Source organism: Pleurodeles waltl, chromosome 1_2, assembly GCF_031143425.1.
Source record: "Pleurodeles waltl isolate 20211129_DDA chromosome 1_2, aPleWal1.hap1.20221129, whole genome shotgun sequence".
In the NCBI taxonomy this organism is placed as follows: Eukaryota; Metazoa; Chordata; class Amphibia; order Caudata; family Salamandridae; genus Pleurodeles; species Pleurodeles waltl.
In genome coordinates this window covers 215492369-215508070 of record NC_090437.1, presented here as the reverse complement: position 1 = coordinate 215508070, position 15702 = coordinate 215492369, and the positions used below count along the sequence as shown (strand labels likewise).

The 15702-nt window shown below is 46.7% G+C and overlaps 1 protein-coding gene across 3 annotated transcripts in view; it reads left to right on the top strand.

The window, feature by feature from the left end:
• Positions 1–261: 261 nt before the first annotated feature.
• Positions 262–15702, top strand: part of LOC138299526 (phospholipid-transporting ATPase ABCA1-like) — a 2649159-nt gene continuing 2633718 nt past the window's right edge. For all 3 annotated transcript variants that reach the window (XM_069237840.1, XM_069237822.1, XM_069237830.1), the window contains exon 1: positions 262–399. The gene's annotated coding sequence lies outside the window, so the exon portion shown is untranslated. The remainder of the gene's footprint in view (positions 400–15702) is intronic.

The following is a 15702-nucleotide window of genomic DNA, read 5'->3' as shown; positions in this document are numbered from 1 at the left end:
CTCCAGTTAATTCCCTAGATTCCAACATGGGATTTAAAAAATTCACTTAAACATTTATTCAGAGGGCCATATAACTTACTAAAGTTTCCTGGTTCTGGTGGGCAAAGCCTTTGAGCAGATGGCAATGGTAATCATATTTGACCTCTATAGACACCTAAGGGTAGTGAGGCGTGGAATCTGAAACTCAGCTGCTCCCAGCGAGGCACTCTTATGCAAGTTATATGAGCAGGTGTGTGTACGTGACACTGTCGCCAGGACAACATGCACCTGGACTGCACTCTTTTAACAGGTGTGCCCAGAGGATCCACGGCCAGTGACAGAGAGCACAGGTGGATGTGTTCATCCTGCCCGGGGCAGTGACAGCGACCGGTATCCAGCTCAGCGGGACCCATGACCAAGGTAAGACCGGAGACGGCTTGCGCTGGCAGGCTTTGCTGCAGCTCAAGGCGACGCTCGCGCAGCCTGGAGCGTGCCTTCTTGTTTACGTTTGACGCTGTCAAGAAATCCACGGCATTGCTTTCGATGATTATTCTGTGCTTGAATCATTCTTACACCAGTCATGTACAATATAGCTTATTGTGGTTGATTGCTGGTGGTCCCGGCCTATTGCTATAAAGTTACCTAGACGTTTTCTGTTTTACTGTTAGTATATTTAATAGAAAAATCACTTCGGCGCTTTTTCATCGATGTTTGTGAACTGCGAGAATTTAGCAATACAATGGCGTAGATCGACCTGCCTTGCTTCAGAGCTGGTGTCTCTGTTTAATGAAGTCGGTGTCTGCAGTAAATGATACACAGTAAACAAGAAGCATTACTGGTAAAGTTTAAAAAGCAGAGCATGCAGCCTCTTGTTGACTAAATAAACGCAGATGTTCGTAGAAAGCCGAGTATCCCGTCTTCCGGTTCGATTCACAAAAACTGTGCCTCTGCCCTTGTGCCTGTCGCAGAAAAAAAAGGAAAGAATCCCAGCTGGGAAAGCCCAGTACATACTCCCCAGGGAGAATTTTGCCGAACACCGGTACAGTTCAAAGAAAAATTGTTAGAAATGCTCTTCCAGGAAAAATGCATAAAACAACAGGTGATCATTTGCAAAACAAAGTAAAAACCCAAACGTTGCAAATTGCTAGCAATAGGCTGCGCAAAAGCAGCAGCAATGTGTTAGCCTACATACATTTAAGAGAGAGAGCACATTTACGCGCCGACAGGCCGACATGACTGGGAAGTAAACCAAGTTGTTTATTCATTCTGATTCAAGCAGTTGCAACTCATGATCTGTACTAATTAGAGCAATAAGGTGAGAGAAAAAAAAACAACTGATAGTCAGCACAACATTACACATAAGGAACAAACGAATATACAACATTCCCCACCGTTACATTCCCAGTCCATATTTGTATGTTCACTTCTATGACTAACTGCTTTTCACTGCTTTTCATAGATGGAATAAAGGACCCTCAACTGTACATTGTCCGGATATTGTAAATCACAAAAGGGTTCTGTACTCGAGAGAGGCACAGAACCAAGACTGTGATACTATATGAGGTCTAGGAACTCTGAACTAGCTATACTCCCTCTTCATTTCCAACTGGGTGTAGTTTAGGCAAAAACAAAAAATAAAAAACACGTGCCCATGCATCTTCCCTATTGAGGTTTAATGTTTTCCCAGGTCAGGCGTTAGTAGCTTATTTAGGGCCAGATGTACAATCCATTTTTTTGTTGCAAACACTCCGATTTGGAGTATGCGAACGAAAAACTGCATGTGCCTATTTACGTTGGCTTTGACTTAAAAAAGCCTCAGCTCAAGGAGTATGAAACATACTTAAATCATCCAAACGACAATGAGACTAGAGGGTTAGTGTAAATAAATGATATGCCTTATTGAATGCACTGAGTGCAAAGATGACTCAAAGGGGCATATTTATACTCTGTTTGCGCCGGAATTGCGTTGTTTTTTTTGACGCAATTCCGACGCAAAACTAACTCCATATTTATACTTTGGCGTTAGACGCGTCTAGCGCCAAAGTCCATGGAGTTTGCGTCATTTTTTAGTGTGGACACCTACTTTGCGTTAATGATATGCAAGGTAGGCGTTCACGTCTAAAAAATTTACTCCGAGGCATGTGCGCCGTATTTACACTCCCGGGCAAAAATCACACCCGGGAGTGGGCGGGTCAAAAAAAATGACGTCCAGCCGCTTTTGCGTGGTTTTTTAGCGCCTGGTCAGGGCAGGCGTTAAGGGACCTGTGGGCTCAGAAGGAGCCCAGAGGTGCCCTCTAATGCCTCCAGGGACCCCCCGTCACCCTTGCCCACCCCAGGAGGACGCCTAAGGATGGAGGGACCCATCCCAGGGAACATAAGGTAAGTTCAGGTAAGTATTTTTTATTTTTTTTTGTGGCATAGGGGGGCCTGATTTGTGCCCCCCTACATGCCACTATGCCCAATGACCATGCCCAGGGGACAGAAGTCCCCTGGGCATGGCCATTGGGCAAGGGGGCATGATTCCTGTCTTTGCTAAGACAGGAGTCATTTCAATGGGGGTTGGGAGTCGAAAAAAATGGTGCAAATCGGGTTGAGGCGATATTTTTGCCTCAGCCTGACTTGCCCCATTTTTTGGCGCCCAAGCTCCATATTCCCCTACGCCGGCGCTGCCTGGTGTACGTCATTTTTTTTTACGCACACCAGGCAGCGCCGCCGGCTAATGCCGGCTAAAGTCATTGAATAAATACGGCGCCCGCATGGCACTTCAGAATGGTGTTAGCCGGCGTTAGATTTTTTGACGCACAACTGCGTTGGCGCAGTTGTGCGTCGAAAAGTATAAATATGGCCCAAAGTATTTTTATTGTCCAAACCAAGGAACATGTGTTGTGAGCTTCCCCCGACCTGCTAGAAAGCACTACATAACTCTCTTTGTTAGTGCCTGTTACACCCATCCTAAGGAAGGGATAGTATGGGTAACTGCTTGAGTAGCTTATCAATGCAAAATTAATCCATGTGTACTTTATTCAAACAGCACTGTCAAGTACAAATCAGGTAATGCTCTGTGTGCCGTTGAATAACATAAAATGTAATATACCAGTAAATTAAGCCTTTAAACACAAACCGATGAAGTTATAGTCCTAACGTATTTTACTACCTCGCAAAGGAGTATATATTGGACCTAATGGATAAAGTTTGATAAACTTGTAAGATATTTCAATAGATAAATAACTCCTAGAACAGTGCAAATAAACCATACGTTTTCTAACAACATCAATTGGTGGTCGATACCATTAACGTGATATGGTGGAGAAGTAAACCTTAGCTGAGCACAAACAAGGGTAATCAGATACACGGTTCACCAATTGTTAAGGAACATGGAAACAATGTGTAGTAAGCAGCAGGAAAAGATAGCGAATGTTAAAACAGCCTCTCTTAGAACTTTCAGCTGGAAGTTGGGACTAAAAGAGGTTCACCTATGAGTGATAAGACCAGTGATTAATTTGAGCCAATGGTTTCCAGTGCCCGGCTTCCGCACTTAGGCCCATATTTAAACTTTTTTAGTGCCGCATTTGAGCAGCTTTTTGATGCAAAAATGGCGCAAACTTACAAAATACAATTGTATTTTGAAAGTTTGCACCACTTTAGTGTCAAAAAATGACGCAAATGTGGCACTAAAAAAGTATAAATATTGGCCTTAATTCTCAACACGGGCTCTTCTGATAGGTGGCGCTGTTTAACTTTGCACAATAACAAAGTGTTTAATAATTCTTTTTACTTGAAAAAAGTAATACCCCCTGCCACCCACACTATTCTTATAGCTGTGGGTGGCGGGAATAGTCTGAACTGTCACACTTGCAGAAATGTTATTGTAAGTTGTTGTGTTGCTACTGATATTGGCAGCGCTGGCAAGGGCAGTGAGTAGTGGAAGCTGAAGTGGCCTCCCAAAAAGGGCCCTGGCACTTACAAATATAGATAGATAGGGTGGCCTGGTCCCATTAACATTTTTTACCATCACGATCAGACTGTGTCACTACATTGGAAGTCTGCTTGACCCAGTGGGTACAGCGATATCCAGTGAAGCGAGCCCTGAGTGCCATGATGTTGCATCTTTCATGAAAGGGTGCTGCTTTGTGCCTTCTGTTCTCCTAAACCACCTGGGCTACCACAGTATTTGTACGCTTCTAATCCCATCCCTGAATGCCTCCTATGTTATCTTTTCCCCTTTTTAAGCAGTTTGATGAACTCTCATTTCTTCAGCTATTTACATTATGGCTAAAGAAAGCATCATATAACTTCTTGTAAATTCCAATATGCCATATACCTCCCCTTGTGTGCTTCTGTGTTAGAACACTCTCCAAGTCTTGGATTATTAAAATCATCATTAGGCCTATCTCCCTTGTACAACATCAGTAGTCCTTACACTTTACTAAAATTACTAAATTACATGAAAACTAAGAACCACTAGAAAGATTAGGGGTGAATAAATGAGTGTGTACTTTAGCTCATGTCTGCTAAACAGTTCTTGGAAAGTGTAGGAGGCTGGACTGGCTTGTAGTGAGTACCAAGGGGTACTTGCACCTTGCACCAGGCCCAGTTATCCCTTATTAGTGTATAGGGTGTCTAGCAGCTTAGTCTGATAGATAATGGTAGCTTAGCAGAGCAGCTTAGGCTGAACTAGGAGACGTGTGAAGCTACTACAGTACCACTTAGTGTCATATGCACAATATCATAAGAAAACACAATACACAGTTATACTAAAAATAAAGGTACTTTATTTTTATGACATTATGCCAAAGTATCTTAGAGTGTACCCTCAGTGAGAGGATAGGAAATATACACAAGATATATATACACAATAGCAAAAATATGCAGTATAGTCTTAGAAAACAGTGCAAACAATGTATAGTTACAATAGGATGCAATGGGGAAACATAGGGATAGGGGCAACACAAACCATATACTCCAAAAGTGGAATGCGAACCACGAATGGACCCCAAACCTATGTGACCTTGTAGAGGGTCGCTGGGACTATTAGAAAATAGTGAGAGTTAGAAAAATAACCCTCCCCAAGACCCTGAAAAGTGAGTGCAAAGTGCACTAAAGTTCCCCTAAGGACAAAGAAGTCGTGTTAGAGGAATAATGCAGGAAAGACACAAACCAACAATGCAACAACTGTGGATTTCCAATCTAGGGTACCTGTGGAACAAGGGGACCAAGTCCAAAAGTCACAAGCAAGTCGGAGATGGGCAAATGCCCAGGAAATGCCAGCTGCGGGTGCAAAGAAGCTTCTACTGGACAGAAGAAGCTGAGGTTTCTGCAGGAACGAAAAGGGCTAGAGACTTGCCCTTTGGTGGACAAATCCCTCTCGCCGTGGGAAGTCGTGCAGTAGTGTTTTCCCGCCAGAAGGACGCCAATAAGCCTTACTAGTTGCAAATCGTGCGTTTGGCGTTTTTGGACGCTGCTGGGGCCCAGGAGGGACCAGGAGGTCGCAAATTGGACCTGAAGAGAGAGGGGACGTTGAGCAAGACAAAGATCCCTCACTGAAGCAGGTAGCTCCTGGAGAAGTGCCAGAAACATGCACTACGAGGATGCGTGAAACGGTGCTCGCCGAAGTTGCACAAAGGAGGCCCACGTCGCCGGAGACCAACTTAGAAAGTCGTGCAATGCAGGTTAGAGTGCCGTGGACCCAGGCTTGGCTGTGCACAAAGGATTTCCGACGGAAGTGCACAGGGGCCGGAGTAGCTGCAAAGTCGCGGTTCCCAGCAATGCAGCCCAGCGAGGTGAGGCAAGGACTTACCTCCACCAAACTTGGGCTGAAGAGTCACTGGACTGTGGGGGTCACTAGGACAGAGTTGCTGGATTCAAGGGACCTCGCTCGTCGTGCTGAGAGGAGACCCAAGGGACCGGTAATGCAGCTTTTTGGTGCCTGCGGTTGCAGGGGGAAGATTCCGTCGACCCACGGGAGATTTCTTCGGAGCTTCTGGTGCAGAGAGGAGGCAGACTACCCCCACAGCATGCACAAGCAGGAAAACAGTCGAGAAGGCGGCAGGATCAGCGTTACAGAGTTGCAGTAGTCGTCTTTGCTACTATGTTGCAGGTTTGCAGGCTTCCAGCGCGGTCAGCAGTCGATTCCTTATCAGAAGGTGAAGAGAGAGATGCAGAGGAACTCGGCTGAGCTCATGCATTCGTTATCTAAAGTTTCCCCAGAGACAGAGACCCTAAATAGCCAGAAAAGAGGGTTTGGTTACCTAGGAGAGAGGATAGGCTACTAACACCTGAAGGAGCCTATCAGCAGGAGTCTCTGACGTCACATGGTGGCACTGGCCACTCAGAGCAGTCCAGTGTGCCAGCAGCACCTCTGTTTCCAAGATGGCAGAGGTCTGGAGCACACTGGAGGAGCTCTGGACACCTCCCAGGGGAGGTGCAGGTCAGGGGAGTGGTCACTCCCCTTTCCTTTGTCCAGTTTCGCGCCAGAGCAGGGGCTAAGGGGTCCCTGAACCGGTGTAGACTGGCTTATGCAGAATTGGGCACATCTGTGCCCAAGAAAGCATTTCCAGAGGCTGGGGGAGGCTACTCCTCCCCTGCCCTCACACCATTTTCCAAAGGGAGAGGGTGTCACACCCTCTCTCCGAGGAAGTTCTTTGTTCTGCCATCCTGGGCCAGGCCTGGCTGGACCCCAGGAGGGCAGATGCCTGTCTGAGGGGTTGGCAGCAGCAGCAGCTGCAGTGAAACCCCAGGAAGGGCAGTTTGGCAGTACCAGGGTCTGTGCTACAGACCACTGGGATCATGGGATTGTGCCAACTATGCCAGAATGGCATAGAGGGGGCAATTCCATGATCATAGACATGTTACATGGCCATATTCGGAGTTACCATTGTGAAGCTACATATAGGTAGTGACCTATATGTAGTGCACGCGTGTAATGGTGTCCCCGCACTCACAAAGTTCAGGGAATTGGCTCTGAACAATGTGGGGGCACCTTGGCTAGTGCCAGGGTGCCCTCACACTAAGTAACTTTGCACCTAACCTTTACCAGGTAAAGGTTAGACATATAGGTGACTTATAAGTTACTTAAGTGTAGTGTAAAATGGCTGTGAAATAACGTGGACGTTATTTCACTCAGGCTGCAGTGGCAGGCCTGTGTAAGGATTGTCAGAGCTCCCTATGGGTGGCAAAAGAATTGCTGAAGCCCATAGGGATCTCCTGGAACCCCAATACCCTGGGTACCTCAGTACCATATACTAGGGAATTATAAGGGTGTTCCAGTAAGCCAATGTAAATTGGTAAAAATGGTCACTAGCCTGTTAGTGACAATTTGGAAAGAAATGAGAGAGCATAACCACTGAGGTTCTGATTAGCAGAGCCCCAGTGAGACAGTTAGTCACTACACAGGTAACACATTCAGGCACACTTATGAGCACTGGGGCCCTGGTTACCAGGGTCCCAGTGACACATACAACTAAAACAACATATATACAGTGAAAAATGGGGGTAACATGCCAGGCAAGATGGTACTTTCCTACACAACCCCCCCCCCAAACGAAGGACAATAAGACTAGCCATGACCTGATGAGTCTTCATTGTCTAAGTGGAAATATCTGGAGAGTCCATCTGCATTGGAGTGGCTACTCCCAGGTCTATGTTCCACTGTATAGTCCATTCCCTGTAGGGATATGGACCACCTCAACAATTTAGGATTTTCACCTTTCATTTGTTTTAGCCAAAGTAGAGGTTTGTGGTCTGTCTGAACAATGAAATGAGTGCCAAACAGGTATGGCCTCAACTTCTTCAGAGCCCAGACCACAGCAAAGGCCTCCCTCTCAATGGCAGACCAACGCTTTTCTCTAGTGGTCAACCTCCTACTAATAAAAGCAACAGGTTGATCCTGGCCCTCAGAATTAAGTTGTGATAGGACTGCCCCTACTCCTAATTCAGATGCATCAGTTTGGACATAGAATTTTTTAGAGTAACAAGGGCTTTTCAGGACAGGTGCAGAGCACATGGCCTGCTTCAGCTCCTCAAAAGCTTTCTGACAGTTTGCTGTCCATAATACCTTTTTAGGCATTTTCTTGGATGTGAGGTCATTAAGAGGGGCTGCAATGGAGCCATAGTTCTTAATGAACCTCCTGTAATACCCAGTGAGGCCTAGGCAGGCTCTCACCTGAGTCTGAGTGGTAGGGGGAACCCAATCAATAATTGTTTGGATTTTCCCCTGAAGTGGTGCAATCTGTTCCCCACCAACAAGGTGTCCCAGATAAACCACCTTCCCCTGCCCTATCTGGCACTTTGAAGCCTTGATAGTGAGGCCTGCCTTTTGCAGAGCCTCCAAAACTTTCCATAGGTGGACCAGGTGATCATCCCAGCTGGAGCTAAAGACAGCTATATCGTCCAAATATGCTGCACTGAAAGCTTCCAGCCCTTGCAGGACTGTGTTCACCAACCTCTGAAAAGTGGCAGGTGCATTTTTCAAACCAAAAGGCATTACAGTAAACTGGTAATGTCCTCCAATGGTAGAAAATGCAGTCTTAGGTTTAGCATCTTCTGACAATTTGATCTGCCAATACCCTGCAGTCAAATCAAAAGTGCTTAGATACTTGGCAGATGCCAGTGTATCTATGAGCTCATCTGCCCTGGGTATAGGGTGAGCATCAGTTTTGGTTACCAAGTTGAGACCTCTATAGTCTACACAAAACCGCATTTCCTTCTTTCCATCTTTGGAATGGGGTTTTGGTACCAGTACCACAGGAGAAGCCCATGGACTGTCAGAGTGCTCAACCACTCCCAGTTCTAACATTTTCTGGACCTCTTGCTTTATGCAGTCCCTGACATGGTCAGGCTGCCTATAGATCTTACTTTTGACAGGTAAACTGTCTCCAGTATCTATAGTGTGCTCACACCAAGAAGTGGTACCTGGCACAGTAGAGAAGAGTTCAGAGAATTGATCTAGGAGATTTATGCAATTGTCTTTCTGCTCAGCAGTAAGACAATCAGCCAAAACTACACCTTCCACAAGAGCATCTTGTTCTGTGGAAGAGAAGAGATCAGGTAGAGGATCACTGTCTTCTTCCTGTCCCTCATCAGTTGCCATGAGCAGGGTGAGATCAGCCCTGTCATAGTAGGGTTTCAGGCGGTTGACATGGAGCACCCTAAGGGGACTCCTGGCAGTGCCTAAGTCAACTAAATAGGTGACTTCTCCCTTCTTTTCAACAATTGTGTGGGGTCCACTCCATTTATCTTGGAGTGCTCTTGGGGCCACAGGCTCCAAGACCCACACTTTCTGCCCTGGTTGGTACTGAACCAAAACAGCCTTCTGATCATGCCATTGCTTCTGGAGCTCTTGGCTGGCCTGAAGGTTTTTACTGGCCTTTTTCATGTACTCAGCCATCCTTGATCTGAGGCCAAGTACATAATCCACAATATCCTGCTTAGGAGCTTTTAAAGGTTGTTCCCAACCCTCCTTTACAAGTGTGAGTGGACCCCTAACAGGGTGTCCAAAAAGAAGTTCAAAGGGGCTGAAGCCCACTCCTTTCTGGGGTACCTCCCTGTAGGCAAAAAGGAGGCATGGTAGAAGGATATCCCATCTCCTGCGGAGTTTTTCAGGGAGACCCATAATCATGCCTTTGAGAGTTTTATTAAATCTCTCCACCAGTCCATTTGTTTGTGGATGATAGGGTGTTGTGAACTTGTAAGTTACACCACACTCCTTCCACATGGCCTTTAAGTATGCAGACATGAAATTGCTTCCTCTGTCTGATACTACTTCCTTTGGGAAGCCCACCCTGGAAAATATTCCCAGGAGGGCCTTTGGCACTGCAGGAGCTGTAGTGGTCCTTAAAGGAATAGCTTCAGGATATCTTGTGGCATGGTCCACTACCACCAAGATAAACCTATTGCCTGAAGCAGTAGGAGGGTCAAGGGGGCCAACAATGTCAACCCCTACCCTTTCAAAGGGAACCCCAACCACAGGCAGTGGGATAAGGGGTGCCTTTTGGGTGCCACCTGTCTTGCCACTGGCTTGACAGGTTTCACAGGACTTACAAAATTCCTTTGTGTCCTCAGACATCCTAGGCCAATGAAACAGGGGAACAAGTCTGTCCCAAGTTTTCATTTGTCCTAGATGCCCAGCTAAGGGAATGTCATGTGCCAGTGTTAGGAGGAACTTTCTGTACTCCTGAGGAATCACTAATCTCCTGGCAGCTCCAGGTTTAGGATCCCTATGCTCAGTGTACAAGAGATTGTCCTCCCAGTAAACTCTGTGAGAGTCACTGACATCCCCATTAGCCTGTTTGACAGCTTGCTGTCTGAGACCCTCTAATGTGGGACAGGTTTGCTGTGCCACACTCAGCTCCTCTCTGGCAGGCCCCCCTTCACCCAAAAGCTCAGCAGTGTCTGCTTCCAGCTCCTCTGGTGTAGGTTCTGCTCAGGGAGGGAATTCTTCTTCCTCAGAATTAGAATCCACTGTAGAGGGAGGGATAGTAGGAAGTGGTTTGCTTCTACTAGCCCTAGCTTTAGGGAGCACTTGGTCCATTGTTCCAGGATCCAAGCTTCCCTGTCCTTTTTGCTTTTTGGCCTGAGCCCTTGTCAAAGCAAAAATATACCCTGGGATGCCCAGCATTGCTGCATGGGCCTCCAACTCCACATCTGACCAAGCTGATGTCTCCAAATCATTCCCTAATAGACAGTCTACAGGTAAATCTGAAGCTACCACAACTTTCTGTGGACCAGTTACCCCCCCCCAGTTGAGATTTACAACAGCCATGGGGTGGCTTTGTGTTATGTTGTGAGCATTGGTTACTTGGTACTGGTGTCCAAGTATGTGTTGTTCAGGGTGCACCAGTTTCTCAATCACCATTGTGACACTGGCACCTGTGTCCCTGTAGGCCTGGACCTCAACACCATTTATTAGGGTTAGTTGCTTGTACTTCTCCAAGTTATGGGGGCAAGCAACCAAAGTGGCTAAATCAATAGCCCCTTCAGAGACTAAAGTAGCCTCTGTGGTCTCCCTAATCAGACCAACCCCAACTAAATTACCAAAAGTGAGCCCAGCTACTCCCTTGGATTGGCTACTAGTAGGTTTGCTCCCACCACTACTGCTATTAGTAGGGACACTAGGTGTAGCAGTAGGGGTTGTAGTGGTAGGAGCTGTGGTGCCTTTCTTTGGACAACTGGGATCTGTTGTCCAATGGCCTTTTATTTTACATAAATAGCACCATGGTTTATTTTCCTTGTTCTGATTAAAGGAGGATTTGGACCCACCACCCCCACCAGAGTGTTTTTGTGGGCCTGATGAAGACTCATTTTTAGATTTGTCCCCACCCTTGTCAGAAGACTTACCATCCTTCTTTTTGTTGCCATCTTTGTCACCCCCTGTTTGAACTTTTCTGTTCACTCTTGTTCTGACCCATTTGTCTGCCTTCTTTCCCAATTCTTGGGGAGAGGTCAGATCAGAGTCCACCAAGTACTGGTGCAACAAATCAGACACACAATTATTAAGAATATGCTCTCTCAGGATCAAGTTATACAGGCTGTCATAATCAGTAACTTTACTGCCATGTAACCACCCCTCCAAGGCCTTCACTGAATGGTCAATGAAATCAACCCAGTCTTGTGAAGACTCCTTTTTGGTCTCTCTGAACTTTATCCTGTACTGTTCAGTGGTTAAGCCATAACCATCCAGGAGTGCATTCTTAAGAACTTGGAAATTATTAGCATCATTTTCTTTCACAGTAAGGAGCCTATCCCTACCTTTTCCACTAAATGATAGCCATCGGATAGCAGCCCACTGCCTTTGAGGGACATCCTGTACAACACAGGCCCTCTCAAGTGCAGCAAACCACTTGTTAATGTCATCCCCCTCCTTATAAGGGGGAACTATCTTGTGCAGATTCCTGGAATCATGCTCTTTTGCAGGATGACTATGGGGAATACTGCTGCTGCCACCATGGGTATCTAAACCCAACTTCTGTCTTTCCTTCTCTAATTCAAAAGACTGTCTATCCAAATCCAGCTGTTGCTTTTTAAGCTTCAGTCTGGTTTGTTCCACCCTCAACTTATTGAGTTCCCTCTCTAACATTCTGTCATCAGGGTTGGTGGGAGGGACATTTCTAGAAACAGAGCTATGATGGGAATGAACAGAAGGAGACCTGTCCCTTACAGAAGCCACCCTAACAGCTTGGTTTACAGAAACATTACTACCAGTATGGTGAGAATAAATGCTTTTGCTATGATGTGAGACAACACTATTTATTTGGTGTGGCTCATCATCATTACCATCTATGCTAGATTGTCTAGTAATGGACAGGTTAGGAAGTTTCTTTCCTGAATCTTTTCCTGGGGGAGTCCCTGAATCAGATTGAGAACTATTAGGTACTTTTTCAACAGATGGGGCACCTATGGCCTTATCCTGTTCTCTAAGCATGTTAAGTAACAGTTCCAAGGAAGGATTCTTCCCTACACTCAAACCTCTCTCTATACAGAGACTCCTTGCTCTTTTCCAGCTAAGGTTGTCATATGCAAGTTTGGACAGATCAACACTTTGGCCTGTGCCAGACATTTTTTAGAGAGAGTTAAAGTGATAGAAAAAGAGAAAAAAGTTTTCAGAACTTTTTGGAAAGACAGAAAAAAACTTTTTAAACTTTTAAGAACTTTTTGAAAGTTTAGGATTTCTTTTCAGCACTTAGAAAAGAGTGAAAAGAGGAAATGCAAAACTTTTTGGCTATGTGTATATACACTGACCTTGTTTTGTATATTTTTCTCTTATGAAAAGTACAATGACAAGAGTGGTAAGTAGTCTCAAGCACTTATCCCACCACTGCACAACCAATGTAGGAGGCTGGACTGGCTTGTAGTGAGTACCAAGGGGTACTTGCACCTTGCACCAGGCCCAGTTATCCCTTATTAGTGTATAGGGTGTCTAGCAGCTTAGGCTGATAGATAATGGTAGCTTAGCAGAGCAGCTTAGGCTGAACTAGGAGACGTGTGAAGCTACTACAGTACCACTTAGTGTCATATGCACAATATCATAAGAAAACACAATACACAGTTATACTAAAAATAAAGGTACTTTATTTTTATGACAATATGCCAAAGTATCTTAGAGTGTACCCTCAGTGAGAGGATAGGAAATATACACAAGATATATATACACAATAGCAAAAATATGCAGTATAGTCTTAGAAAACAGTGCAAACAATGTATAGTTACAATAGGATGCAATGGGGAAACATAGGGATAGGGGCAACACAAACCATATACTCCAAAAGTGGAATGCGAACCACGAATGGACCCCAAACCTATGTGACCTTGTAGAGGGTCGCTGGGACTATTAGAAAATAGTGAGAGTTAGAAAAATAACCCTCCCCAAGACCCTGAAAAGTGAGTGCAAAGTGCACTAAAGTTCCCCTAAGGACAAAGAAGTCGTGTTAGAGGAATAATGCAGGAAAGACACAAACCAACAATGCAACAACTGTGGATTTCCAATCTAGGGTACCTGTGGAACAAGGGGACCAAGTCCAAAAGTCACAAGCAAGTCGGAGATGGGCAAATGCCCAGGAAATGCCAGCTGCGGGTGCAAAGAAGCTTCTACTGGACAGAAGAATCTGAGGTTTCTGCAGGAACGAAAAGGGCTAGAGACTTGCCCTTTGGTGGACGGATCCCTCTCGCCGTGGGGAGTCGTGCAGAAGTGTTTTCCCGCCGGAAGGACGCCAACAAGCCTTGCTAGTCGCAAATCGTTCGTTTGGCGTTTTTGGACGCTGCTGGGGCCCAGGAGGTCGCAAATTGGACCTGAAGAGAGAGGGGACGTCGAGCAAGACAAAGAGCCCTCACTGAAGCAGGTAGCACCCGGAGAAGTGCCAGAAACAGGCACTACGAGGATGCGTGAAACGGTGCTCGCCGAAGTTGCACAAAGGAGTCCCACGTCGCCGGAGACCAACTTAGAAAGTCGTGCAATGCAGGTTAGAGTGCCGTGGACCCAGGCTTGGCTGTGCACAAAGGATTTCTGACGGAAGTGCACAGGGGCCGGAGTAGCTGCAAAGTCGCGGTTCCCAGCAATGCAGCCCAGCGAGGTGAGGCAAGGACTTACCTCCACCAAACTTGGGCTGAAGAGTCACTGGACTGTGGGGGTCACTTGGACAGAGTCGCTGGATTCGAGGGACCTCGCTTGTCGTGCTGAGAGGAGACCCAAGGGACCGGTAATGCAGCTTTTTGGTGCCTGCGGTTGCAGGGGGAAGATTCCGTCGACCCACGGGAGATTTCTTCGGAGCTTCTGGTGCAGAGAGGAGGCAGACTACCCCCACAGCATGCACAAGCAGGAAAACAGTCGAGAAGGTGGCAGGATCAGCGTTACAGAGTTGCAGTAGTCGTCTTTGCTACTATGTTGCAGGTTTGCAGGCTTCCAGCGCGGTCAGCAGTCGATTCCTTATCAGAAGGTGAAGAGAGAGATGCAGAGGAACTCGGCTGAACTCATGCATTCGTTATCTAAAGTTTCCCCAGAGACAGAGACCCTAAATAGCCAGAAAAGAGGGTTTGGCTACCTAGGAGAGAGGATAGGCTACTAACACCTGAAGGAGCCTATCAGCAGGAGTCTCTGACGTCACCTGGTGGCACTGGCCACTCAGAGCAGTCCAGTGTGCCAGCAGCACCTCTGTTTCCAAGATGGCAGAGGTCTGGAGCACACTGGAGGAGCTCTGGACACCTCCCAGGGGAGGTGCAGGTCAGGGGAGTGGTCACTCCCCTTTCCTTTGTCCAGTTTCGCGCCAGAGCAGGGGCTAAGGGGTCCCTGAACCGGTGTAGACTGGCTTATGCAGAATTGGGCACATCTGTGCCCAAGAAAGCATTTCCAGAGGCTGGGGGAGGCTACTCCTCCCCTGCCCTCACACCATTTTCCAAAGGGATAGGGTGTCACACCCTCTCTCAGAGGAAGTTCTTTGTTCTGCCATCCTGGGCCAGGCCTGGCTGGACCCCAGGAGGGCAGATGCCTGTCTGAGGGGTTGGCAGCAGCAGCAGCTGCAGTGAAACCCCAGGAAGGGCAGTTTGGCAGTACCAGGGTCTGTGCTACAGACCACTGGGATCATGGGATTGTGCCAACTATGCCAGGATGGCATAGAGGGGGCAATTCCATGATCATAGACATGTTACATGGCCATATTCGGAGTTACCATTGTGAAGCTACATATAGGTAGTGACCTATATGTAGTGCACGCGTGTAATGGTGTCCCCGCACTCACAAAGTTCAGGGAATTGGCTCTGAACAATGTGGGGGCACCTTGGCTAGTGCCAGGGTGCCCTCACACTAAGTAACTTTGCACCTAACCTTTACCAGGTAAAGGTTAGACATATAGGTGACTTATAAGTTACTTAAGTGCAGTGTAAAATGGCTGTGAAATAACGTGGACGTTATTTCACTCAGGCTGCAGTGGCAGGCCTGTGTAAGGATTGTCAGAGCTCCCTATGGGTGGCAAAAGAATTGCTGCAGCCCATAGGGATCTCCTGGAACCCCAATACCCTGGGTACCTCAGTACCATATACTAGGGAATTATAAGGGTGTTCCAGTAAGCCAATGTAAATTGGTAAAAATGGTCACTAGCCTGTTAGTGACAATTTGGAAAGAAATGAGAGAGCATAACCACTGAGGTTCTGATTAGCAGAGCCCCAGTGAGACAGTTAGTCACTACACAGGTAACAAATTCAGGCACACTTATGAGCACTGGGGCCCTGGGTTACCAG